The sequence below is a fragment of the Bubalus bubalis genome, chromosome 9 (genome assembly GCF_019923935.1).
Source record: "Bubalus bubalis isolate 160015118507 breed Murrah chromosome 9, NDDB_SH_1, whole genome shotgun sequence".
Lineage (NCBI taxonomy): Eukaryota > Metazoa > Chordata > Mammalia > Artiodactyla > Bovidae > Bubalus > Bubalus bubalis.
The window spans coordinates 33939118-33965617 of record NC_059165.1 but is presented as its reverse complement, the minus strand read 5'-3'; the positions used below and the strand labels follow the sequence as shown (position 1 = coordinate 33965617).

General features: G+C 36.2%; 1 long non-coding RNA gene across 1 annotated transcript in view; it reads left to right on the top strand.

The window, feature by feature from the left end:
• The window catches only part of LOC123335010, a 208036-nt gene extending 182898 nt beyond the window's left edge, over window positions 1-25138 (top strand). Inside the window, exon 3 of the long non-coding RNA XR_006553223.2 lies at window positions 23810-25138. This is a non-coding gene — a long non-coding RNA (uncharacterized LOC123335010). The remainder of the gene's footprint in view (window positions 1-23809) is intronic.
• The last annotated feature ends 1362 nt before the right edge of the window (window positions 25139-26500 follow it).

Below are 26500 nucleotides of genomic sequence, written 5' to 3'. Positions count from 1 at the left end.
TTAGCCCTTGCTACTCAGATACTTGTTCAAATATTATTCTAGATGTTTCTCTGAAGGTATTTTTGTAGACTGAATTAACATTTAAGTCAGACTTCAAGCAAAGCAGACTACCTTTCATATTGTGGGTAAACTTTATCCATTTAGTTGAAGGTCTTGACAGAAAAAGACTGATATTTCTGAAAGAAAAGGGAATTCTGACTGCAGATTATCTTTGGACTTGAACTACAGAGTCACCTCTTCCCTGGGTCTCCAGCCTGGCAGCCTACTCTGCAAATTTGTAGACTTGCCAAGCCGCCACCATCTCCTGAGACAATTTTTAAAAATCTCTCCCTCTCTCCTCCGTCCTTTCCTCCCCCTCTCTCTCTGTCCTTCTACATCCTATTGATTTTGTTTCTCTAGAAAACGCTGAACTCTTACTAATACATGATGCTGTTGAGATACCATAGTTATATTCTGAAAACTTCATATTTTCATTGAAGGCACCATGATAAGTTAGAGGCAGGTGGATGTTACTTTTAGTTTGATAGGTTTCATTTCTGAGAAAAGAATGGGCTAGGAGTTGCATATAAGTGATTTTTAAAATTTTTTGAAAGTTTCACTGTGGAATTATGTTTCTCCTTTAACTGGATAAAAAGTGGAATTTGATAAAGGTGTACCACATGAAGCCAAGTAGGAGTTGTCTAAGATAAGGGTATGCTTTTGAAGGGTTAAAATACTTAGCTTTATTTCTAAATTACCACAGTGCTAAAAGTAAAGTCTTAATCTAAATAGGACTTTGTGTATTGAATAAATAATATTTTATAAGTAGAAATGTGAGTTCTACTTCCTTTTACTCTTTTAAATTTAGTATTAGGAGAAAAATATGATAAAACATATTCATCCTTAAGTTCTGTCCACTTTAAAAATATTTTTGCTAATTTGTTCTGCTTAAAAAGAAATAACAAACACTGATTTTCAGCATCCAGTTCCTCCAAGTCAGGCAGATCAAAGTTTTGCTGTGTTTGAGGTGCGTCATTGAACAGAAAGCCCCAGGAACCATATGTTCTACCTGTTTCTTGCCTCTTCCCCAAAACTTCACCTGAATTAAAGAGATGAATAACAACTGCTTTTGATCATACATCAAGAAAGGACATCCTAAGTATATTAATAATTTCTGTTTGAAACAAAATCTTGTCATTTGCATATGTAACCCATGGTGACTATTGAATATTCTCTTTAATTAATTTGGGTGCCCTTGATCTACTTGATGAACTGCCCTGTATATTCACATTTGCTGCTACAAGAATGACAAAACAAATGCAAAACTTGAATATCTTCCCAAAAGATAAATATTCTTTGAATCAACACAGATGTGTTTAGACCCTAATATGTAATTAGCACAAAATGCTGAATTAAATCTTCAAATATTCCCATTACTTTAACTTTTTGCACTCAAGAGTATTCTGTGTACAATGTAAAATTTTCCTTTCAGAGAATCAATGAAATAGTATTTATTTACTGCCTGCCTGTCTATTATTTATCTAGAAAATATAAAAGTAATACTTTAGCTCTTTTATCTCCTCAAATAGTTTTTGTAGCTTATTATGTTTCCAAACATGCATTTAAATCAAAATCCTCAATCATCCCATTTTCCTTTAACAAAACAAATTATCAAGTGTTATTATTGCAAAATTGCTGTATCATTTTGAAAAAATTGTCACATTTTACATGACTGACTTGAAAAGTATTTGAATAGTACTTTAAAGCAAATAGTTATTCTTCTTGCATTATAGGTTGACCTATACAGTTGTTTCTGTATGGAATTAAGTTTCATGTATTAAGCTTTTCAAACCTAAAAGTCTAGTTCTGGGGTGGAAAAATATTCATCTTGTACAAATGAATTCAAGGTGAAAGTGTCGTGAGGTAAATGGTGCAATGAGCAACAGACTTAGGAAAAGCCAAAACTTGCTTTTGTTTAAAAGTCTTGTAGATGCAAAAGGATCACAATGGGTATTGGAAAGAGTAGCACACTAGTTAATGTGCTCCTGCTAAAAACATGATCCAATCAACTAGTTATTGTGGTCCAATCCGTGCCTCAAAACTGACAGATAAACTTAGCAATTCCTGGATAAAGAACAAGAAGTATATAGAGAGTTCAGTACACTTGGCTGCTTAAATTTAAATGAAATAATTTTTTAAAAAATCAAAAGTTCTGTTTCTCAGTCACATATCAAGTGCTTAATGACCACAAGTAGATAGTGGCTACTATTTTGAGCAGTGCAGAATAGAACATTATTCTGAACTTATTTTTTTGATAAAATAATAGTAGTTCAGATTTGTGTGATACTTTGACATTTAGAACTACTTTCTCATATATTACCTATTTATTACAAAGCTGATGAAAAGCAAGTAAAGAAATTCTATTTTGTTTTCTTAAACCTGAGGTTCAAAGAAATTACCTCTATATGGCTAGTAAAAGGCAGGATTGTGAATGTAGCTTAAATATTCTGATTCTTAGAGGCACATATTAAAAAAAATATTCCTAACTTTTTGGGTAGACATCAGTATAACATCATACATATATATATATATATATATATATATATATATATATATATATTTCAAGATGGTTATTCTAAAAAGCACACTTTTGTATGTATAGGTCGTTATGTTTATATCTAATCAGTATTAATTCTTTATTATTATTATTTTTATTATTCAGCAGTAACTAGAGGATACTAATTCTCTTCTACACTTCATGCCCAACATGAATTAGTCATACCTTGACCAAGGAAGAAAGTGAAAAGCAAAAATTTTATCATAGATTTTAGCATAATAATTGTTCATTGTCTGTGCCACAATCGCAGTACACGGATTAATAATTATAATTTCTGAACCTAATAATTTATGCATTAATATTTTGTCCCTGTCATGTCTTTAATTTTTGCAATTAATTGTTTTAATAACGGAAAGGTTAATTGTGCTATTCATCAGAATTGCTTGCTGTGAAATGGTAGACAAATAAGAACTTTACAGATAAAGGGCATACTTACTAATCAAGCCTGTCAGTTTTTTAGAAAGTAAACCTGCTGTGACAGCCTAATAGATTTATTTAATTTGCAAAATCTTGGGGTTCAGAAAAGTTCCCACTAAAACAAATGGAATTGTAACAAATTGTTAAATTTATGTTTATACTCAACCATATCCAGAGATGCATATATTTTTCTATGTCTAGGTATATGTATACACACATTTGTGTACACTAGGCACACATACATATTCTATGATCACTTTCATTAACCTATAGCCTAGAAAACCAAGATTTTGTTCTAAAATCATAATCTGATACCATGCTTCTTAAAATTATTAGTACATAATATAAACAGCTTTATTATAACATATTCTTATCAGTTCAGTTCAGTGGCACAGTTGTGTCTGACTCTTTGTGACCCCATGAACTGCAGAATGCCGGGTTTTCCTGTTCATCACCAATGCCCAGAGCTTATTCAAACTCATGTCCATTGAGTCAGTGATGCCATCCAACCATCTCATCCTCTGTCGTCCCCTTCTCTTCCCACCTTTAATCTTTCCCGGCCTCAGGGTCTTTTCTAGTGAGTCAGTTCTTCGCATCAGGTGGCCAAAGTATTAGAGTTTCAACACTAGCATCAGTCTTTTCAATGAATATTCAGGACTGATTTCCTTTAGGATGGACTGCTTGGATCTCCTTGCAGTCCAAGGGACTCTCAAGAGTCTTCTCCAACACCACAGTTCATCAATTCTTTGGTACTCAGCTTTCTTTATAGTCCAACTCTCACATCCACACATGACTACTGGAAAAACCAGAGCTTTGACTAGATGGACCTTTGTTAGCAAAGTATTGTCTTGCCTAGATCCAGGTACTGCAGGGTGAAGAAGGAAATGGCACAGATCATTTCCTGCTGTTTCAGGTCTGAAGCCAAATGATTGTTTTTTACAGGTCCATATCAGTGAGGTTTGTATTATCTTGTTCTCTCTTCTTATTTTCACCAAATTTCTGTCCAAAATTTTAGTAGAATTCCAGTCCCTTGCTTCCAATTAATTCCTTGGTTAAGTAACTATAGATAGAATTTTGTTTTGATATAGGTCTAAGCCTGGGACCTCTTGTCATTTACTTCTTATTTTAAAAGCTTCAATTCTAATTACTGTGATCAATCTTTTTCTTTCTGTTCTCTGAAATTTACCACTTAATCAAAAGCTTCACTGCTAAGCTTTTTTCTTAAACTATTGACCCTGAAAACAATGGCTTGAGTGAGAAGACAAGTCTTTTCCTGTCTTTTCTAGGAGGATACAGACTTTATCTGGAGAAGAAAATGGAGAAGGAAATGGCAACCCACTCCAGTGTGCTTGCCTGGAGAATCCCATGGACAGAGGGGCCTGGTGGGCTACAGTTTATGGGATTGTAAAGAGTCAGACACGACTAAGCAACTAACACACCCACAAAGTTGCAAGTTTAATGCCATCATAGACAACCATTTGAATTTAGAGTGCAGAAGCAGTTGTTCTTTTTGGCCTTGGAAGGTTCCTATTTGTGATATTTAGTCACACAGATTGCAGGGTAAGGACACATAGCAGAATGGTTAGCTCTATGCTATGCTATGCTATGCTAAGTCACTTCAGTCGTGTCCGATTCTGTGTGGCCCCATAGACGGCAGCCCACCAGGCTCCCCCGTCCCTGGGATTCTCCAGGCAAGAACACGGGAGTGGGTTGCCATTTCCTTCTCCAATGCATGAAAGTGAAAAGTGAAAGGGAAGTCACTCAATCGTGTCCGACTCTTAGCGATCCCATGGACTGCAGCCTACCAGGCTCCTCCATCCATGGGATTTTCCAGGCAAGAGTACTGGAGTGGGGTGCCATTACCTTCTCTGATGGTTAGCTCTACTTTGAGTTTATCTCTATTTTATAGAAATTGCAGGTGTAAAATGTCCCTCTGTGGCTCAGATGGTAAAGAATATGCTTGCAATGTGGAAGACCTGTGTTTGATTGCTGGGTAGGGAAGATCCCCTGGAGAAGGGAATGGCAGCCTACTCCAGTATTCTTGCCTACCGAATCTTATGGGTACAAGAGCCTGGCAGGCTGTACAGTCCATGGGATCACAAAGAGTTGGACATGACTGAGCAACTAACACTTTCATTTTCAAAAGTGGAAAAAAGAGAACCAGTGAATGCCAACACAGACCTTGCCATTTACCTCTGTGTTCCAGCTGGTTTCATTTCTAATCATTTGTGAACTAACCACATCTTACAAAAATGGTCTTTACCTTTCCTCAGGGATAACATTTTATAATGCCATTTTGAGTAAAGATTCTTTCCTTTAAACATGGGTTTTGCCCTTTGATTTGGAAGCATTGATCTCATAGATGGTCTAGTATTAGGGAATAGAGAAGTACCTGTTTTACTCATGCTACAGGAAAAGTTAGCTGTATTATGAAAGCAACTACACTAGTCAACTAAATTCTGAAGTGTGCTATTATCAGTTCTTAATTGAAAAGTTTGATTGGTAAGGGGAAGAAGAAATATTCACCAGTTCAACCCATTCATAGACAGGCTATCCCAATAACGACCCCAGACATCTGTCATCCTTTCAATAAATATTTTTCAAACCCTATTATGTCAGGAACTTTAATCCATTTGGGAAAACAAGGATGAAACAAGATTAGTACAGTCCTTCCCCTCAGAAACTTTAAAACCAAGTCTAGCATGGTAGACAGACAAAATTTAATTTGAAAAATAAATCCATGATGTTGTAAGAAATTTGGAAGAAATAAGTAGGATGCTACTATATTAATGACAAACATCGATGAGATTTTGTTTTACTCCAGGCAGTATTATTTTATTTTATTAGTTTATTTAACCTAACCATCTATGAGGTATTATTATCATCTCCATTTTATAAATTAAAAAGTGAAGCAAAGAGAATCTAAATATGTTGTTCACAACCATAGTTTTCAGTAGCAGAATGGCACTAATTCTATTATTTTAAATAGAGTCCATGCTCTTCATCATGATACTACATGCACTTTCATAAGACAATAAACTGTGGAAGACTTGTTTTCAAGGGAGATAGAAAAAGTATGGATGACAACCAAGCTAAGACCTAAGGGCTGAGGGAAAATCAAATGTGAAAAGAGTTGGAAAAAATTGCTTCAGGCTAGTTTAACTGCGGAGAAGGCAATGGCACCCCACTCCAGTACTTTTGCCTGGGAAATCCCATGGACAGAGGAGCCTGGTAGGCTGCAGTCCATGGGGTTGCTAGAGTAGGACATGACTGAGCGACTTCACTTTCACTTTTCACTTTCACATATTGAAGGAAATGGCAACCCACTCCAGCGTTCTTGCCTGGAGAATCCCAGGGACGGGGAAGCCTGGCAGGCTGCTGTCTATGGGGTTGCACATAGTCGGACACGACTGAAGCGACTTAACAGCAGCAGCAGCAGCAGTTTAACTGCATGAAGGAGGAGCTCAGGATGGAAATGGGGAGGGTGTGTTGAGCAAACTGAAATAGGCTTATATTTTTGGAAAACTGCGAACAAAAGAGGCAAGTGATGATAGGTCAAAAAATTTTCAGGCCATTATAAAAATTTAGATTTTATTCCAGGTGCAAAAGAAGCCATTGAAGAGTATTAAAAAAAAATTCATCTGGCAAACATTGCTGTCCTTTTAAAAGTGTTTTGAAATTTATAGAATACTATAGCAGAATGGTAAAAATGAGAAAGTTTCTTAAAATATGGCATCTGGTCATTCTGTTCTTCACAGAAAATCAAATCAACATGATTTCAAGTATTTTCAGAAAAAAATGCACTTTAGGTTGAAATCATTTCATTCATACACATCCATCTTTTGTTTTGTGGCTTCTCAGTGGAGTACATAGCCACAAACACTTCTTGTCTTCAATCAGAGAGAAAGAAATGAACAGATGGGAGATCAAAGGAGCAGCTGAGCAAAGAATCTGGCAAAATATGCAGCAATTTATAGGTAGATGAATAAAGATTTGAGAGACTAGTGTAGAAAGAGACTATAAAAATTATTCCTAGTTTCTATGTTATGGATATTGAGATATCTTCTGATCTTTTCTGATAGGGATTGGTACAAGAAGTATAATTGATTTTTAATAAGTGCCTAGTATAATACCTTCTCATGGAAAAGTACAAGGCAGTTGATCTTGAAAGGATGTTAAAAAAAAAAAAAAGTAGACATGCCTTTTATATAAAACTGTTTCCCACTAGAACTAAGCATGAAGCTTTACTACATGCGTCCCAGGTCTCTTCAATGGCATCTGACTCTGTGATGCTATGGACTACAGCCTACCAGGCTCCTCTGTCCATGGGATTCACAGACAAGAATATGGGAGTGGATTGCCATGTCCTCATCTGAAGCATTACTTTTGGAAGTTTATTATAAAATATGCTTCTTTAATCAAGTCCATTCATCTTCCATAACCAGCAGGTATTTCTACCAGTAAGTGATGCTATGCAAAGAATTATTAAATGGAAGACATAGTTCAGGAGTAAAGTAGGCTTAAAATATTTAGTCTAGATTTCCCTAATCTCTTTCTATTATATTGCATACGTCTTTTCCTTCATTCCGTGTTATTATATATTATTTTATGTAGACATGTCCTAGTGTCCTCCGAAGTTAGAAATTATTTTATTCATCTTTTTTGGTCTTACTACAACACTGAGCATACACTCAATAAATAGCACATTGTTTAAAAAACAAGACAAATAAACATTTTGACAAAATTTGGTAACTTCCAGCTCTAAATTCCTTCCTCCACAGTCTACATAAATAAGAATATTATATACACACACACACACACACATACACACATTGTATTTTTTTTTCAGTGAACATGAAAATAAAACCTAGCTTCTGGAATAAAAGTCTGTTTTGTTACTTTCCATTTCCTATTTAAACTCTTTGCTTCAAGACTTGTTAGGGTGAAGAGATTTCTCACCACTTTTTCTTTGAAATTTTTTAACATATATTTATTTTTTTAACTTAAATTTATTTATTTTAATTGGAGGCTAATTACTTTACAATACTGTATTGGTTTTGCCATACATCAACATGAATCCACCACGGGTGTACACGTGTTCCCCATCCTGAACCCCTCTCCCACCTTCCTCCCCGTACCATCCCTCTGGGTCATCCCAGTGCACCAACCCCAAGCATCCTGTATCCTGCATCAAATGTGGACTGGCAATTCATTTCTTATATGATATTATACATGTTTCATTGCCATTCTCCCAAATCATCCCACCCTCTCCCTCTCCCACAGAGTCCAAAAGACTGTTCTATACATCTGTGTCTCTTTTGCTGTCTCACATACAGGGTTATCGTTACCTTCTTTCTAAATTCCATATATATGCATTAGTATACTGTATTGGTGTTTTTCTTTCTGGCTTACTTCACTCTGTATAATATGCTCCAGTTTCATCCACCTTATTAGAACTGATTCAAATGTATTCTTTTTAATGGCTGAGTAATACTCCATTGTGTATATGTACCACTGCTTTCTTATCCATTCATCTGCTGATGGGCATCTAGGTTGCTTCCATGTTCTGGCTATTATAAACAGTGCTGCGATGAACACTGGGGTACACGTGTCTCTTTCAATTCTGGTTTCCTTGGTGTGTGTGCCCAACAGTGCGATTGCTGGGTCATAAGGCAGTTCTGTTTCCAGTTTTTTAAGGAATCTCCACACTGTTCTCCATAGTGGCTGTACTAGTTTGCATTCCCACCAACAGTGTAAGAGGGTTCCCTTTTCTCCACACCCTCTCCAGCATTTATTGTTTGTAGACTTTTGGATCGCAGCCATTCTGACTGGCGTGAAATGGTACCTCATAGTGGTTTTGATTTGCATTTCTCTGATAATGAGTGATGTTGAGCACCTTTTCATGTGTTTGTTAGCCACCTGTATGTCTTCTTTGGAGAAATGTCTATTTAGTTCTTTGGCCCATTTTTTGATTGGGTTATTTATTTTTCTGGAGTTGAGCTGTAGGAGTTGCTTGTATATTTTTGAGGTTAGTTGTTTGTCAGTTGCTTCATTTGCTATTATTTTCTCCCATTCCATAGACTGTCTTTTCACCTTGCTTATAGTTTCCTTTGTTGTGCAGAAGCTTTTAATTTTAATTAGGTCCCATTTGTTTATTTTTGCTTTTATTTCCAGTATTCTGGGAAGTGGGTCATAGAAGATCCTGCTGTGATTTATGTCAGAGAGTGTTTTGCCTATGTTCTCCTCTAAGAGTTTTATAGTTTCTAGTCTTACGTTTAGATCTTTAATCCATTTTGAGTTTATTTTTGTGTACGGTGTTAGACAGTGTTCTAGTTTCACTCTTTTACAAGTGGTTGACAGTTTCCCAGCACCACTTGTTAAAGAGATTGTCTTTAATCCATTGTATAGTCTTGCCTCCTTTGTCAAAGATAAGGTGTCTATAGGTGCGTGGATTTATCTCTGGGCTTTCTATTTTGTTCCATTAATATATATTTCTGTCTTTGTGCCAGTACCATACTGTCTTGATGACTGTAGCTTTGTAGTAGAGCCTGAAGTCAGGCAGGTTGATTCCCCCAGTTCCATTCTTCTTTCTCAAGATTGCTTTGGCTATTCGAGGTTAACATATATTTATTAATTGCTACAACTGTAGTTCTATTTATTCATGCCAAAGTTTAAAATATATCTACTCAGAGAGGGGAGCATCCTTAATTTCTAAAGATCTTTTAGAAATATTTTAAAGGGAACAGCTAATAAAATGTTTGATGGTGAGAAACCTAGAAACTTTCTCCCTAGGATCAGCAACAAAGAATAATGTCCTGTTTCACAAATCATTTTCAACAACAACACAGTGGAAGTACTAGCCAAAGCAGTAAGACAAGAAAAGGAAACAAAGAGTAGACAGATTGAGAAGAAAGGAATAAAACTTCTTTTTCTTTGCAGATGACATGATTATCTATGTAGAAAGAATTGACAAAAAAAATACTTCTGGAACTAATAATTAATTATAGCATGGTTGTTGATAATAGGTAAAAATTGCTATACACAATCAGTTGCTTCCTGGTAGATCAATAATGACCAAGTGAAAATTGAAATTAAAAAAAAATTATATTAGAACCTCCACAAATCAAATACTAAGGTGCAAAGCTAAAAAAACATGTACAAGCTCCACAAGAGGAAATCTATAAAACTTTAATGAAAGAAATCACAAAAGAACCCTGCAAAAAATATTTTATATTCATTGATGCATGAGACTTGGACTGTGAAGAAAGCCGAGCGCCAAAGAATTGATGCTTTTGAACTGTGGTGTTGGAGAAGACTCTTGAGAGTCCCTTGGACTGCAAGGAGATCCAACCAGTCCATTCTGAAGGAGATCAGCCCTGGGATTCCTTTGGAAGGAAGGATGCTAAAGTTGAAACTCCAGTACTTTGGCCACCTCATGCGAAGAGTTGACTCATTGGAAAAGACTCTGATGCTGGGAGGGATTGGGGGCAGGAGGAGAAGGAGACAACAGAGGATGAGATGGCTGGATGGCATCACCAACTTGATGGATGTGAGTTTGAGTGAACTCTGGGTGATGGTAATGGACAGGGAGACCTGGCGTTCTGCGATTCATGGGGTCGCAAAGAGTTGGACATGACTGAGCGACTGAACTGAAGTCACTTCAGTCTTGTCCATCTCTTCATAATTCTATGGCCTATAGCCCATCAGGCTCCTCTGTCCATGGGATTCTCCAGGAAAGAATACCAGAGTGGGTTCCCATGCCCTCTTCCAGGGGATCTTCTTGACCCAGGGATTGAATCCATGTCTCTTAGGTCTCCTGCATTGGCAGGCAGGTTCTTTACCACTGGCACTAGCTGGAAGTCCATATTAATGGATAGGAACACTCAAATTGTCAAATGTTAGTTCTTCCCAACATGATCTATGATTCAGTACAATCTCAACTGTTATTTTGTGGTCATTAGCAAGCTGATTCTAAAATTTATATAAAGAAGCCAAAGACCCAGAATAGCCAAGACAATATTGAAGGAGAAGAGCAATGCTGAAGGATTGACACTTTCTAACTTAAAGACTTACTTTATAAAGCCACAATAATCAAGACTGCAATTAAAAAAAAAACAGAGAAATAGATTAATAGAACAGAGCAGAGAGCCCAGATTAGACCCACGCAAGTATAGTCACCTTGACAAAGGAACAATGGTAACATGATGGAGAAAAAAATAGTCTTTTCAGCAAATGGTGTTGGAACAATTGGACATCTACCAGGCAAAAAAAAAGAATTCAGACGCAGAACTTACACCTTTCACAAAAGTTGACAGAATATAAATCTGAATATGAAAGAAAAAATGTAAAATTCTAATAGACAACATACACAAAAATCTAGAGGGCCTTGGGTTTGGCAAGGACTTTTCTTTTATTACAACTTTTATAGATTTATAGCTAACATTTTGTGTTATGCTCATTGGGCTTTCCAGGTGGCACTAGTGGTAAAGAACCTGTCTGCCAATATAGGATATGTAAGACACGGGGGTTTGATCCCTGGGTCAGGAAAATTCCCTGAAGAGGGGCATGGCAGCCCACTCCAGTGTTCTTGCCTGGAGAATCCCATGGGCAGAGGAAACTGGTGGGCTACAGCCCATAAGGTTGGAAAGAGGTGAACATGACTGAAGCACTTTAGCATGCATGCTATATTCATTACAGGCATACAGTATAGTGATTAAGTATTTTTACACATTATGAAATGATTACCACAATGAGTCTAGCTATACAAGTTGTTATAGTTTTAGTGATCATATTCCTTATAATGATTTCTATCCCTGCGACTTCAGTCAGTTCAATTCGGTCGATCAGTTGTGTCCGACCCTTTGCGACCCCATGAACTGCAGCATGCCAGGCTTCTCTGTCCATCATCAACTCCTCAGTTCAGTCATTCAGTCGTGTCCGACTCTTTGCAACCCCATGAATCACAGCTCGCCGGGCCTCTGTCCATCACCAACTCCCAGAGTTCACTCAAACTCACGTCCATTGAGTTGGTGATGCCATCCAGCCATCTCATCCTCTGTTGTCCCCTTCTCCTCCTGTCCCCAATCCCTCCCAGCATCAGAGTCTTTTCCCATGAGTCAACCCTTCACATGAGCTGGCCAAAGTACTGGAGTTTCAGCTTCAGCATCAGTCCTTCCAATGAACACCCAGGGCTGATCTCCTTTAGGATGGACTGGTTGGATCTCCTTGCAGTCCAAGTGACTCTCAAGAGTCTTCTCCAACACCACAGTTCAAAGGATCAATTCTTCAGCACTCAGCTTTCTTCACAGTCCAACTCTCACATCCATTCATGATCACTGGAAAACCTAGTCTGGACTAGACGGACCTTTGTTGGCAAAGTAATGTCTCTGCTTTTGAATATGCTATCTAGGTTGGTCATAACTTTCCTTCCAAGAAGTACGCTTCTTTTAATTTCATGGCTGCAATCACCATCTGCAGTGATTTTGGAGCCCCCCAAAATAAAGTCTGACACTGTTTCCACTGTTTTCCCATCTATCTGCCATGAACTGATGGGACCAGATGCCATGATCTTAGTTTTCTGAATGTTGAGCTTTAAGCCAACTTTTTCACTCTCCTCTTTCACTTTCATCAAGAGGCTTTTTAGTTCCTCTTCACTTTCTGCCATAAGGGCGGTGTCATCTGCATATCTGAGGTTATTGATATTTCTCCTGGCAATTTTGATTCCAGCTTGTGCTTCTTCCAGCCCAGCGTTTCTCATGATGTACTCTGCATATAAGTTAAATAAGCAGGGTGACAATATATAGCCTTGACGTGCTCCTTTTCCTATTTGGAACCAGTCTGTTGTTCCATGTCCAGTTCCAACTATTGCTTCCTGACCTGCATATAGGTTTCTCAAGAGTCAGGTCAGGTGGTCTGGTATTCCCATCTCTTTCAGAATTTTCCAGTTTGTTGTGGTCCACACAGTCAAAGGCTTTGACATAGTCAATAAAGCAGAAATAGATGTTTTTTTCTGGAACTCTCTTATTTTTTCAATGATCCAGCAGATGTTGGCAATTTGACCTGTGGTTCCTCTGCCTTTCCTAAAACCAGCTTGAACATCTGAAAGTTCATGGTTCACATACTGCTGAAGCCTGGCTTGCAGAATTTTGAGCACCAACTCCTAGAGCTGCTCAAACTCATGTCCATTAAGTCGGTGATGCCATCCAACCATCTCATCCTCTGTCATTCTCTTCTCCTCCCGCATTCAATCTTTTCTAGCATCAGGGTCTTTTCCAATGAGTCATTTCTTCACATCAGGTGGCCAAAGTATTGGCGTTTCAGCATCAGTCCTTGCAATGAATATTCAGAATTGATTTCCTTTAGGATTGAGTAGTTTGATATGCTTGCAGTCCAAGGGACTCTCAAGAGTCCTCTCCAACACCACAATTCAAAACATCAATTCTTTGGCACTCAGCTTTCTTTATAATCCAACTCTCACATCCATGACTACTGGAAAAACCATAGCTTTGACTAGATGGACCTTTGTTGGCAATGTAATGTCTCTACTTTTTAATATGCTGTCTAGGTTGGTCCTAGCTTTTCTTCCAAGGATCAAGCATCTTTTAATTCCATGGCTGCAGTCACCATCTGCAGTGATTATGGAGCTGAAGAAAATAAAGCCTGCCACAGTTTTCATTGTTTCCACATCTATATGCCATGAAGTGATGCGACCATGATCTTAGTTTTTGAATGTTGAGTTTTAAGCTAGCTTTTTCACTCTCCTCTTGCACTTTCACCAAAAGTCTCTTTAGTTCCTCTTTGCTTTCTGCAATAAGGGTGATGTCATCTGCATATCTGAGGTTGTTGATACCTCTCCCAGCAATCTTGATTCCAGCTTGTGCTTCATTCAAGTGGGCATTTCTAATGATGTACTATGTGTAGAAGTTAAATAAGCAGAGTGACAATATATAGCCTGTGGTACTCCTTTCCTAATTTGGAACCAGTCCATTGTTCCAGGCCCAGCTCAAACTGTTGTTTCTTGACCCTCATACACATTGTCAGGAGTCGGGTAAGGTGGTCTGGTATTTTCATCGCTTTCAGAATTTTTCACCATCTGTTGTGACCCACACAGTCAAAGTTTTCATGATAGTCAATGAAGCAGAACTAGATGTTTTTCTGGAAACTTCTTGCTTCTTCAATGATCCAGTGGATTGGCCTTTTGACTTCTGGTTCCTCTGCCTTTTTAAAATCCAACTTGTACATCCAGAAGTTCTTGGTTCATGTACTCTTGAAGCTTGGCTTGGAGAATTGTGAGCATTACTTCGCTAGCATATGAGATTAGTGTCATTGTGTGGTAGTTTGAACATTCTTTGACATTGCCTTTCTTTGAGATTGGAATAAAAACTGACCTTTTCCAGGCCTGTGGCCACTAATGAGTTTTCCAAATTTGTTGGCATATTAAGTCCAGCACTTTCACAGCATCATCTTTTAGGATTTGAAATTGCTCAATTGGAATTCCCACACCTCCACTAACTTTATTTATGGTCATGCTTCCCAAGCCCCCTTGACTTCACACTACAGAATGTCTGGCTCCAGGTGAGGGATCACATCATAGTGGTTATCTGGGTCATAAAGATCTTTTTTTTATAGTTCTTCTTGTATTGTTGCCACCTCTTCTTAATATCTTCTTCCTCTGTTAAGTCCATATACTTTCTCTCCTTTTTGGAGCCCATCTTTGCATGAAATGTTGCCTTGGTGTCTCTAATTTTTTTGAAGAGATTTCTAGAATTTCCCATTCTATTGTTTCCCTCTATTTATTTGCATTGATCACTGAGGAAGGCTTTCTTATCTCTCCTTGATATTCTTTGGAACTCTGCATTCAGATGGATATATCTTTCCTTTTATCCTTTGCCTTTACCATCTATTCTTTCCTCAACTATTTGTAAGCCCTCTTCAGACAACCATTTTGCCTTTTTGCATTTCTTTTTCTTAGGGATGGTTTTGATCACTGCCTCCTGTACAGTATCACCAATGTCCATTCATAGGTTTCAGGCACTCTGCCTCTCAGATCTAATCTATTGAATCTATTTGTCACTTCCTCTGTATAATCTTAAGTGATTTGATTTAGGTCATTGACTTATTTATCTTATATTTGAAAATTTGTATTTCTCAATCCCCTCATCTATTTTGTCCATATCCCCCCCTCTTTTCCATTTGGAAACCACTAATTTTTCTTTGTATCTAATGAGTCTGTTTCTTTGTTTTAGATCCCACATGTAAGAGATATCATTTGGTATTTGTTTTCCCCTAACTTATTTCATGTAGCATAAAATGTTCCAAATTCATGCATGTTGCTGGAAATGACAAGATTTTGTCCTTATTTATGTCTAAGTAATAGCATGTATATTCCCCACATTTTCTTCACCCATTCAGCTATAGATGAATATTTAGGTTTCTTCTATATTTTGTCAATTGTAAATAGTGGTATAGTATACATGTGAAAGTGAAAGCTCAGTCATGTCCAACTCTTTGCCATCCCATGGACTATACAGTCCATGTAATTCTCCAGGCCAGGATACTGGAGTGGGGAAGAGTCTTTCCCTTCTCCAGGGGAACTTCCCAGCCCAGGGATTGAACCCAGGTCTCCCACAGTGCAGGAGGATTCTTTACTGGCTGAACCACAAGGGTATGCATATGGGTACATAAATATTTTTAAGTTAGTATTTTTAGATAAATACCCAGAAGTAGAATTGCTTTTTAGTTTTTTGAGGAACCTCTCTACTGTTGTTTATAATGGCTTCACGAATTTATATTCCCACCAACAGTGCATAAGAGTTTCCTTTTCTCCACATTTTCACAAACTTTGTATTGTATTTTAATGATAGGCATTCTGAATGGTAGGAGGTGATATCTCATTCTGATTTTGATTTACATTTCCCTGTTAGTGATGCTGTTTATCTTTCAATGTGCCCCTTTTTCATCCATATGTTTTCTCTGTAAAAATGTCAGTTGAGGTCCTCTGGCTATTTTAAAATCAGTTTTTCTTTATATTGAATTGTATGAGTTCTCTCTATATTTTGGATATCAGCCCCTTTAGATATTATACCCCTTATCAACCAATTGATTTATTAGTCACAAATATCTTCTTGGATTCAGTAGGTTGCCTTTTTATTTTGTTGGTGGTTTTCTTTAATATGCAAAGTACTTTTTTAGTTTGATATAGTTCCATTTGTTTATTTCTACTTTTCTTGCCCTTGGGGGGGGGACCTAATAAAATGAACATAAATAATTCACCTGATAAAAAGTTCAAAGAAATGGTAATAAAAATCATCACCCAATTCTGGAGAAAAAAATGAAGGAACTCCATTCACTCCAGAGGGAACTTCTACCAAAAAACTTAGAAAGTAAAAGAAATTAGCAATCAGAACTAAAAATTACAATAACTAAAGTAAAAATACACTAAATGAAATTAATAGCAGAGTGGAGAAAATGGACTTTAAAACTAAGATTGCAACAAAAGACACAAAAGCGCAGTATATAAAGATGTCAATCCAACAAGCAGGTATAACAATTAGTAAATATTTTCCATTTAACATATAAGAAGCTTGATATAGAAAGTAAGTGTTAACAGAAAAAAATAAATAGAAGGCAATACAACAATAGTAAGGAAATTTAATTCCCCACTCACATCAATAGATAGATCACTCAGGAAGAAAATCAGTAATGAAACACTGGCCTTAAGTGGCTAAACAACACACTAGACTATATTAACCTAATATATATATATAGAACACATTTTGTCCAAAAGCTATGGAATACACATTCTTTTCAAGTACATATGCAACATTCTTCAGAACAGATCATATGATAGGCCATAAAACAAGTCTCAATAAATTTAAGACTATCAAGTATCTTTTTCTGAGCCAAATGTTATGAAAATTGAAATCAAATATTAAAAAAAATCAAAAAACGTAAACATGTGAAAACTAACATGCTACTAAATAATCAGTGAGTCAGAAAAGAAATCAGAGAAGAAATTAAAAAAATTCTGGGACTAAAACGAAAGCACGACTTTCCAAAATCTAAAAGAAGCTGCAAAAGCAGTTCTATGAGGGACGTTAATATCAATACCTGCCTATCTCAGGAATAAGAAAACTCTCAATCTGTGTGTACATTTAAAGAACTACAAAAGAAGAAAAAGCAAAGTTCAAAGTTAGTAGAAGGAAGAAAATAATAAAGATCACAAGAAATAAATGAAAAGGACACTAAAAAATAGAAAACATCAATAAATTAAAAGTTGGTACTCTGATAGATAAACAAAATTGACAAAACTTCAGTCACACTTATAAGGAAGAGAGAGAGACCAAATATATAAAATCATAAATGAAAGAGGAGAAATTAACCCCACAACACAGAAATATAAAGGATTGAAAGATAATCTATGAACTTTGTGTGTGTACTCATTCTCTTCAATTGTGTCTGACTCTTAGTGACCCTATGGACTGCAGCTTAGTAGGCTCCTCTCTCCATGGGATTCTCCAGGCAGGAATACTGGAGTAGGTTTCCATGCCTGCCATATGAACAATTATGTGCCATCAAATTCTACAATCTAGAAGAAATGGATAAAGTTTTAGAATTATATACCCTTTTAAGACTGAATCATGAAAAAATTTAAAATCTGGATAGATTACTAGTAAGAAAACTGAATCATAATTAAAAATAATAAAAAGCAAAACTCTGGGTCCAGATGGTTTCACAGGTGAATTCTACCAAACATTTAAAGAAAAGTTAATACTTATCATTTTCAAATTATTTCAAAAGTTGAAGATGGGGGAATGCTTCCAGAAACAATTTACAAGACCAGCATTACCCTGATACTAAAAGACATCACACAAAAAAGCAAAATTACAAGCCAATATCCCTGATGAATATAGATGCAAATATCCTCAGCAAAACATTAGCAAACTGAAATCAACAATTGTTCAGTAGCCCAGTTGTGTCCTACTCTGAGACCCCATGGACTGAATCACTCCAAGCCTTCCTGTCCCTCACCATCTCCTGAGGTTTGCCCAAGTTCATGTCCATTGCATCAGTGATGTCACCCAGCCATCTCATCCTCTGATGCACTCTTCTCCTTCTGCCTTCAATCTTTTCCAGTATCAGGGACTTTTCCAATGAGTCAGGTGTTCACATCAAATGACCAAAATACTTGGGCTTCAGCTTTAGCATCAATCCTTCCAATGAGTTTTCAGGGTTGATTTCTCTTAAGATTGACAATTTTGATCTCCTTGCTTACAATTTCTTGCATGCTTTTGATTTCTTTTAATGAATTTGACAATCATATATATGATCAAATGGGATTCATTCCAGGAGTAATTCATTCCATTATTCCATGTGTAGGAACAGACACATAGACCAATGGAACAGAGTAGAGAGCTCAGAAGTATACCTGTGCTCATGTGGCCAATTTGGAGTAGGAAATGGCAACACATTCCAGAATTCTCACCTGGAAAATCCCATGGATAGAGGAGCCTGTTGTGCTATAGTCATGGGGTCGCAAAGAGTCAGACATGACTGAGCAACTGAACACATACACATGTGGTCAATTAACCTATGACAAAGAAGGCAAGGATATACAATGGAGAAAAGACAGTCTCGTAAATAAATGGTGCTGAGAAATCTGGGCAGTTACATGCAAAAAAATGAAATTGGATTACTTTCTTATATCATAAACAAACAAACAAAACAAACAAACAAAAATTGCATTAAAGATTTGAATATAAGACCTGAAACCATAAAACTCCTAGAAACTATTTGTTCCTTTGCTTGAAACATTCCTCTACCTCCTCATTTTGTTTTATTTTCATTTTTGTTTCAAAGAATTAGGTAAAACAGCTACCTCTCCTGATCTTGAAGGGATAGCCTTATGCAAAAGCCTCCACTATATAGACTGCTTGTGCCTGAGAGCTTTTGCAGGCCAATTGGAGCTAAGTGAGCATTGGCCAGGGGGTGTCCCTGGGAAGCACTGTGCCTCAGGCAACTTTAGCCAAGTGACTGGAGTGGACCCAGGCCAGGGGAGAAACTCTGGGGAGACTGAAACAATTCACTTGCTGACACCTCTGATTCTGGAGTATTCCCTGACCATTTGGCAGAACTCTAGGGTTTAATAAATGGATTTTCTTCCTATATACAATTTATGCTCTAAATGCCAAGGCAAACAAGTTTGTGCTTGGGCCTTTCAGTGATATCCCTTCCTTTTACAGGTCACCATGTCTGCATATTGTGTTTCTGTGTTTCCTATCAATTTATACGTGGTCCTTCTATGTGCAGGAACTATCCAGTTAGCCTTCAGGTCTTCTTTAGGAAGAATTATTATATATGTAGGTATAGATTCAACGCATCCACGGAAGGAGATGAACTTAGAGTCTTCCTATACTACCATCTTAGAACTCTCTCCCAGCAATGACTTTTAGACCCAACACAAAAGATACATTCCATGAATGAAACAACTGATAAATTGTACTTCATTAGAATTAAAAACTTTAGTTCTATGAAAGACATTGTCAAGAAAATAAGCCAAGCTACAGACTGGGAGATAATGTTTGTAAGAGAGAGATATATATATATATATATATGTAAAGGAATATTATTTAAAATACACCAAGAAATCTTAACACTCAACAATAAGGGCAAAATACCTGAATTGATACCGCTCCAAAGAAGATACAGATGATAGTGCATGAAAAGAAGTTTAACACCATAAGTCATCAGAAAATTATGAGTTAAATAACCATGTTATTGTGCTACATATCTATTAGCATGGTGAAAATTCAAACACTCTCAATACCAAATGCTGCTAAGGATGTGGAGCAATAGAAATTCTCACTTACTGTTGGTGGAAATGCAAAATGGTACAACCATTTTGTAAGACAATTTGGCAGTTACTCATAAAACTAACCATACTCTTAACCACACACTTCAGCAATTGTGCTCCTTGTTATTTACCCTAATGACCTGTCTTATGTCCCCACAAAAACCTTACATGGGGCTTATAGGAGCTTCATTCATAATTGCCAAAACTTGGAAACAACCAATACATCCTTCAGTAGGTAAGTTAATAAACTGCCAAGCTTCTAGACAATGGAATATTATTCAGCATTAAAAAGAAATGAGTTATTAAATCATAGAAAAACATGGAGAAACTTAAATGAATATCATTTAGTGAAAGAAGCCAATCTGCAAAGGCTATGTACTATATGGTACCAGTTATATGACATGCTGGAAAAAATAAAACTATGGAGACAGTGAGAAATATCAACAGTTCTAGAGTTGGGAGGGAAATAAGGATAAATAGGCAGAGGACACATGATTTTTAGGGCAGAAAAATTGTTCTGCATGATGCTATAATGGTGGGCACATGATGCTATAGGTTTCTATCAACCCACATAATTCCCAACATCAAGTGAACCCTAATGTTAATGTGGACTTTGGATAACATCATGTCAATACAGTTTTATTGATTATAACAAATTACTTTCAGGGGAAAGCTGATAGTAGGGAAGCTGTACATGTGTGTTTGATGGAAGGCATGTGAAAAACTACTTTCTACTCAATTTTGCATGTAATATAAAATGGCCCCTAAATATAACTTTAAAAATAATTAGCTCCTTTGAAATACTTTGAACATCTAGGACAGATTCATGTCTTAAATATCTTGGTATCCTGAAGTGAGGCACAATACTTGCAACAGAGAGGAGGCTCAATAAATATTTGTTATAAGAATAATATGTACTCTGTCCCTCTTTAGGCAATTTTAGTTATTGCTATGAAGTTGATCTGTAATATATTTTATTAGATATCATAGTTTATGACAGTGAGTGGATATTTAAGCATGGTATACTAAGGACTTCCCTGGTGGCTCAGACAGTAAAGCGCTTGCCTAAAATGTGGGAGTCCTAGGTTCAATCCCTGGGTGGGAAAGATCTCCTGGAGAAGGAAATGGCAATCCACTCCAGTATTCTTGCCTGGAAAATCCCATGGACAGAGGAGCCTGGTAGGCTACAGTCCAAAGGGTCGCAGAGAGTCAGACAGGACTGAGTGACTTCACTTTCACTTTCATATTAAGTGCATGGGGTTGCAAAGAATCAGATATAATTTAGCAACTGTGCAACAACAAATGATGTACTAATGAGGAAAACAATAATTTAGTCATTTAAAGAAAAGACCTTTCTATTCTCAATTAAACATGGTTTTGTTTCATTTCTAAAATCATATATACATTTCTATTTTATTAAAATGATTTTGAAGAATCTAGCAAGAAATCATATCGATTTTCTCCCTTGAAATTTTCATGTGATAGATGTATTACACATTTTAACCCTTAAACATTGAGATATCCTTGCAATTCTGAAATACATCCTACTTGGGGATATTTTATGTATTTCATATACTGGTGGATTTGATTTGAAAGGATTATATTTAGGACTTTTGTATCTAAATTATTAAGGAAAAACTGGCTATAGTTTTTAATTTTCTTTTTTTGTGTGTGAAAGTGAAGTTGCTCAGTCATCTCCGACTCTCTGTGACACCATGGACTGTAGCCTACCAGGCTCCTCCGTCCATGGGATTTTCCAGGCAAGAGTACTGGAGTGGGGTGCCATTTCCTTCTCCAGGGGATCTTTCCAACCCAGGGATTGAACCCAGGTCTCCTGCATTGCGGGCAGATGCTTTGTGCTTAGACGCTTTTGTGTGGAGTGAACTTTAAAAAAATTATGTATATTGTTATTTTTAAAATTCACTTTTTGGTATGCTTTGAAACAAGATACACACACACACAATAAAAATAACTTACTATTTGATATTTTCACTGAAAATACCTGCAAAGCTGTCTAAACCTGATAGATACTTTCCTGCATTCTACTTTGACAGTGTTTATCCATTTTTTACTTTAGTTTTATACTTAATTTGAATTTATTTTGGTGACTTTGATTCTTTTGAAGTATTCAGTTTAGAATCTTCTAATTCATTAGCATTGATTTGAATATAATCTTTATTTTTCCTTTCCTCAATAGCTGATATTTTACTTTACTTTGGAAATTATATTTTTGTTTTCTTTCTAATATTTTTTATTAAATTTAGAGTTGATTTTCTTTAAAATTTTCATAGACACAACACCTTGTTTCTGTACTATTATTTCTTCTTTTACTTATTTTGCTGTGCTTTTCATTTCTACAATTAAATTATGTGTTAATATATTTAGCATTTGAATTTAATTCTGACTCTAGCTTTTAACTCAGTTCATAAGTTTTAAAGCATGATATCCTCAAATTTCTGTTTCCTAAGAATCTCCTGTGATTTCAGTGTCTTTAAATTTTTTGCATAAGTGATTAAAAACATTTAATTTACTTTTTAAGTTGCTGAAAAATTTTATTGATTTCTATTTTATTATGATCATAGAATGTATATCTCTTTGTACCTTGTTGTCTCTGAATGCCTATTGATTTTCTGAAACGGAAGAATGACATTTTAGGCATAGCTCACCCTTTAAGTCGGAGAAGGCAATGGCACCCCACTCCAGTACTCTTGCCTGGAAAATCCCATGGACGGAGGAGGCTGGTAGGCTGCAGTCCGTGGAGTCGAACACAGCTGAGCGAATTCACTTTCACTTTCACTTTTCATTTCCATGCATTGGAAAAGGAAATGGCAACCCACTCCAGTGTTCTTGCCTGGAGAATCCCAGGGACGGGGGAGCCTGATGGACTGCCGTCTGTGGGGTCGCACAGAGTCGGACATGACTGAAGTGACTTAGCAGCAGCAGCAGCACCCTTTAAGTAGCTGGTGAAAGTATTCACTTTGCCTAGTTTTTTACTTCTCATTAAGACATCTGAACTTAAAAGAGCACTGAAATGTGAAAAAGAACCTAATCTTTATTTTAAAAGTAGAGTTTATTTTTAAATTTCTTGACTTTCACTGCCATTTTTTTCTGAAGGTTGCTTTGTAGTACGTTCTGTATCCTCATTTGAACTATATTCCTGATGCTTCTTGTTTAAGCCAACATATACTTACTATCAGACCTGATATAGATCTTGGCAGCTAGCTCTTGGCACATTTCTAGACAGTCCTGTGTTTTCACTCACACCATGATGTACATGGTTGCTTCCAACAAAGACTTTTTTTAAACTAGTAAAAGTGTTAGTTGCTATGTCAGACTCTTTGTGACCCCATGGACTGTAGCCCACCAGGCTCCTCTATCCATGGATTTCTCCAGGCAAGATACTGGAACAGGTTACCATTTCCTTCTCCAGGGGATCTTCCTGATCCAGAGATTGAACCCGCATCTCCTACATTGCAGGTAGATTCTTCACCATCTGAGCCAGTCTTTGAAACTAACTAATTGCCATTTACCAGGCCTGCTCTTTGAAGTGTATAGACCATCAAGTATTTCAGCAGAAGTAAAATAAACTAAAAAAAAAAATTCAATATGCTTTAATCTAAAAAAACAATCAATATGAAGTGATAATGATTTAGCAATTTATATTTTAAATATATAAAACTTTTTTTTTTAGGAGTACAAGGTGAATCTATGTTAATTTGCACCTGAAAACTTAACGTGTTCTGAAAGCCTGGTTTGTTTCTGACTAGCTGACCTTTAGCCCTACTAAGAAAAAACAAAAACAAAAACAGGACTTCCTTTAGATTGTCAACAGCTTAATTACAAACAAGTATATTGTTCTTGGTCCATACAAATCTTTAGAGTACTGTTTTAGTGCTACTAAATTTATGATTATACATCAAGGATTATTTTTTTCATATTTACAGAGTAGAATACAGTGGAAGAGGAACATGTGTGGAAATGAAAATGAAAATGCCACTCAGAAATCATGCTTCAGCAAAATAGGCCAAGTTAAATGTTGAATTTTAATAACATACTGTTAATCATGCTTTCCTTCCTGTCTTCCACAACTATGTACTTACACATCCCAGAATAGAAATGGAACTTTTTGACATTTCCTAATATTTTAAAATGATAAACCGAAATTACCCTTTGGAAAGCATAATTGTTAGTAATAAAAAGCTGCTATATTTCTCTACTATGAAGATGTGCTTTAAGCACAAGCGGGATACTTTATGTCTTAGCTGTTCTTGCACATCAGTTAAATTAGAATGCTTTGATATGTTAATTATTTATCATTTTAAATTATGCATCTTCAAAAATCAAAGAAACACATAACCTATAATTTATTATTCATTTAGCATGAAAATGTGTCTTTATGTGGCAGTTTCTCTTCTAGGTACAGAACTTCTGTTTTGATGTAAAACTTATCAACATATGGCTTCAAATGCAGGATGGAAAAATTAAGTTATTTGAAAAACTTCACACACAAAATCTCTAGCAATTGTTTTCCAATGTGATTTTGCCAGTTTATATGTCTTAATGATGTTCTAAACCTGTGCCTCTGTGGATAGAGACAGACACAGATACAGATACAGTATAATTAGGTATGGCATCTACATCTGTGTCATTGCCTATACCTGTATCTATATATCTTTGTGTGTATGTATGTGTTTGGTTTCTGCAAAAATAAATATTCTGGAATTCAGACAAATGCGTCAAGTTCATAGCATGTTGAAGTAAATAGAGGGCTCTCTATAAATAATGAAATATATAATTAAATAGCATTTTCTCTACTTCTAACAGGCAAGATTCTACTTTCTTATCTGTTTTTACAGTAAAGGGAGCCATATAACTAGAAAAATACAATGTCCTTTTTCCCAGGTGCTCTAAAAACAAATTATCTAATATCAGCATCTACTCCCTTAAATAAATTAATACAACATACATTATGTTAACTGTTGATGTATATGTTAGGGATCACCCAAAGAAGAAAGTGATAAACATGTATACAAACAGAAAGGGCTTGCTAGTTAAGAATTTGAGTTATTTAGGAGTGTTTATGCAAAAGTTTGAGAAACAAGCCTGAGGAATGGTTATACTACATTATAGTTTTTCCCCAACTTTGTTTAATGCCGTATTAGAAGTGATAACCTAACCATTGTCACCTAACCATTCCAAAAGAAAAGGATATCAAATGTACTGAATACTTTCTAGTTATGAACACTAACTATTGAGCTCTACTTATGTTTCATATCCTTTAGAGTATTTTTCTACAAATTAAACTTTAGACCTGTTTAATAAAGACCTTGCCCCTTCTAATGTAATTGTGATTTCGAATGTCATTTCTTAAAGTGTAGCTGTAATCTATATTTTTCAAACACAAAATAGAATCAAATGAACAGCTTGCATTGCTTATGAGGAAAATGGGACAGAACTCATAGCATTAAATAATTGGAAATCTAGAACAATATACATGTCTATATCTAAAACCCATTTTGAAAAAATGTTTTAAAGTACTTGGAGGATAACAGGCTCAAACCTCAAGAAATCTCTCCTCTCCAATGTAGGATTTTGTGTATAGTTCCAAATAATTTGGAATGAATATTTGAGTAAAGAAGATTCTTGAAAAACTTTAGAGTCCATGTACTACAAGCTCAATAACTTGAAGGATATACTCAGAGTAAATCAAGAAGTAAAATGGAGAATTTAAATGTGGCAGTGAAGTTTAGAATGGCCCCAAGTTATTCCTACTTCCTGATGTTCATATCCTAAGATCCCCTGCCCAGATGTGCTTAATGACTGTTTTCTGATTAAGATAATACTATAGAGATGTTGGGATTTCACTTTCAGGATCAGGTTATAGAAAGACTGTGGCACCTATCTTGAGTGCTCTCTACCTGTCTGTCTCCTCCATTGAATGTCTTGCTCTGGGGGATGAAAACTGCCATTCTGTAATAACCCCTATGGAGAAGTCCAAAATATGTGGTGAGGAACAGAGGTGCCCTGTTTAAACACCTCCCAAGGAACTGAAGCCCTTGGTTAAAATCCCATGAAGAACTAAATCATGTAGATGAGCTTGGGAGTGAATCTTCTATTTTCCAGTTGAGTCTTCTGATGAGTGCACAGCTGTGGCCAACAGCTTGAATACAACACGAGAAACCTTCAGTCAGAGATACCTGGCTAAGTGTGTTTGGATTTCTAGCCTACAAAAACTGTGAGATAAAATGTTTATTGTTTTAAGCCACTAAATTTGGGGGTAATTTGTTTAACAGCAAAAAATAAATAGTACATTAGGCAAAAGAACTATAGCTTATGCAAAGACAGGGAGATAAGGGTGTTAGGAACTCATGTCATTTTATAAATAAATCTGTATCATCATGATGTTTGTAAGAGGTGAATGATCTTTTATGATCTTTCTTATTCCTGTAAGAATTTTTCTATCTTTTCTTAAAATTTATTTTTTCAGTGGAGGGAAATTAACTAACAATATTGTGTTGGTTTCTACCACAGAATAATGTGAATCAGCCATAATTATACATATATATCCTCTCTCTTGAGTCTTCCTCCACTACCCCACCCCACCCCTCTAGGTCATCACAGAGTGCAAAGCTGGG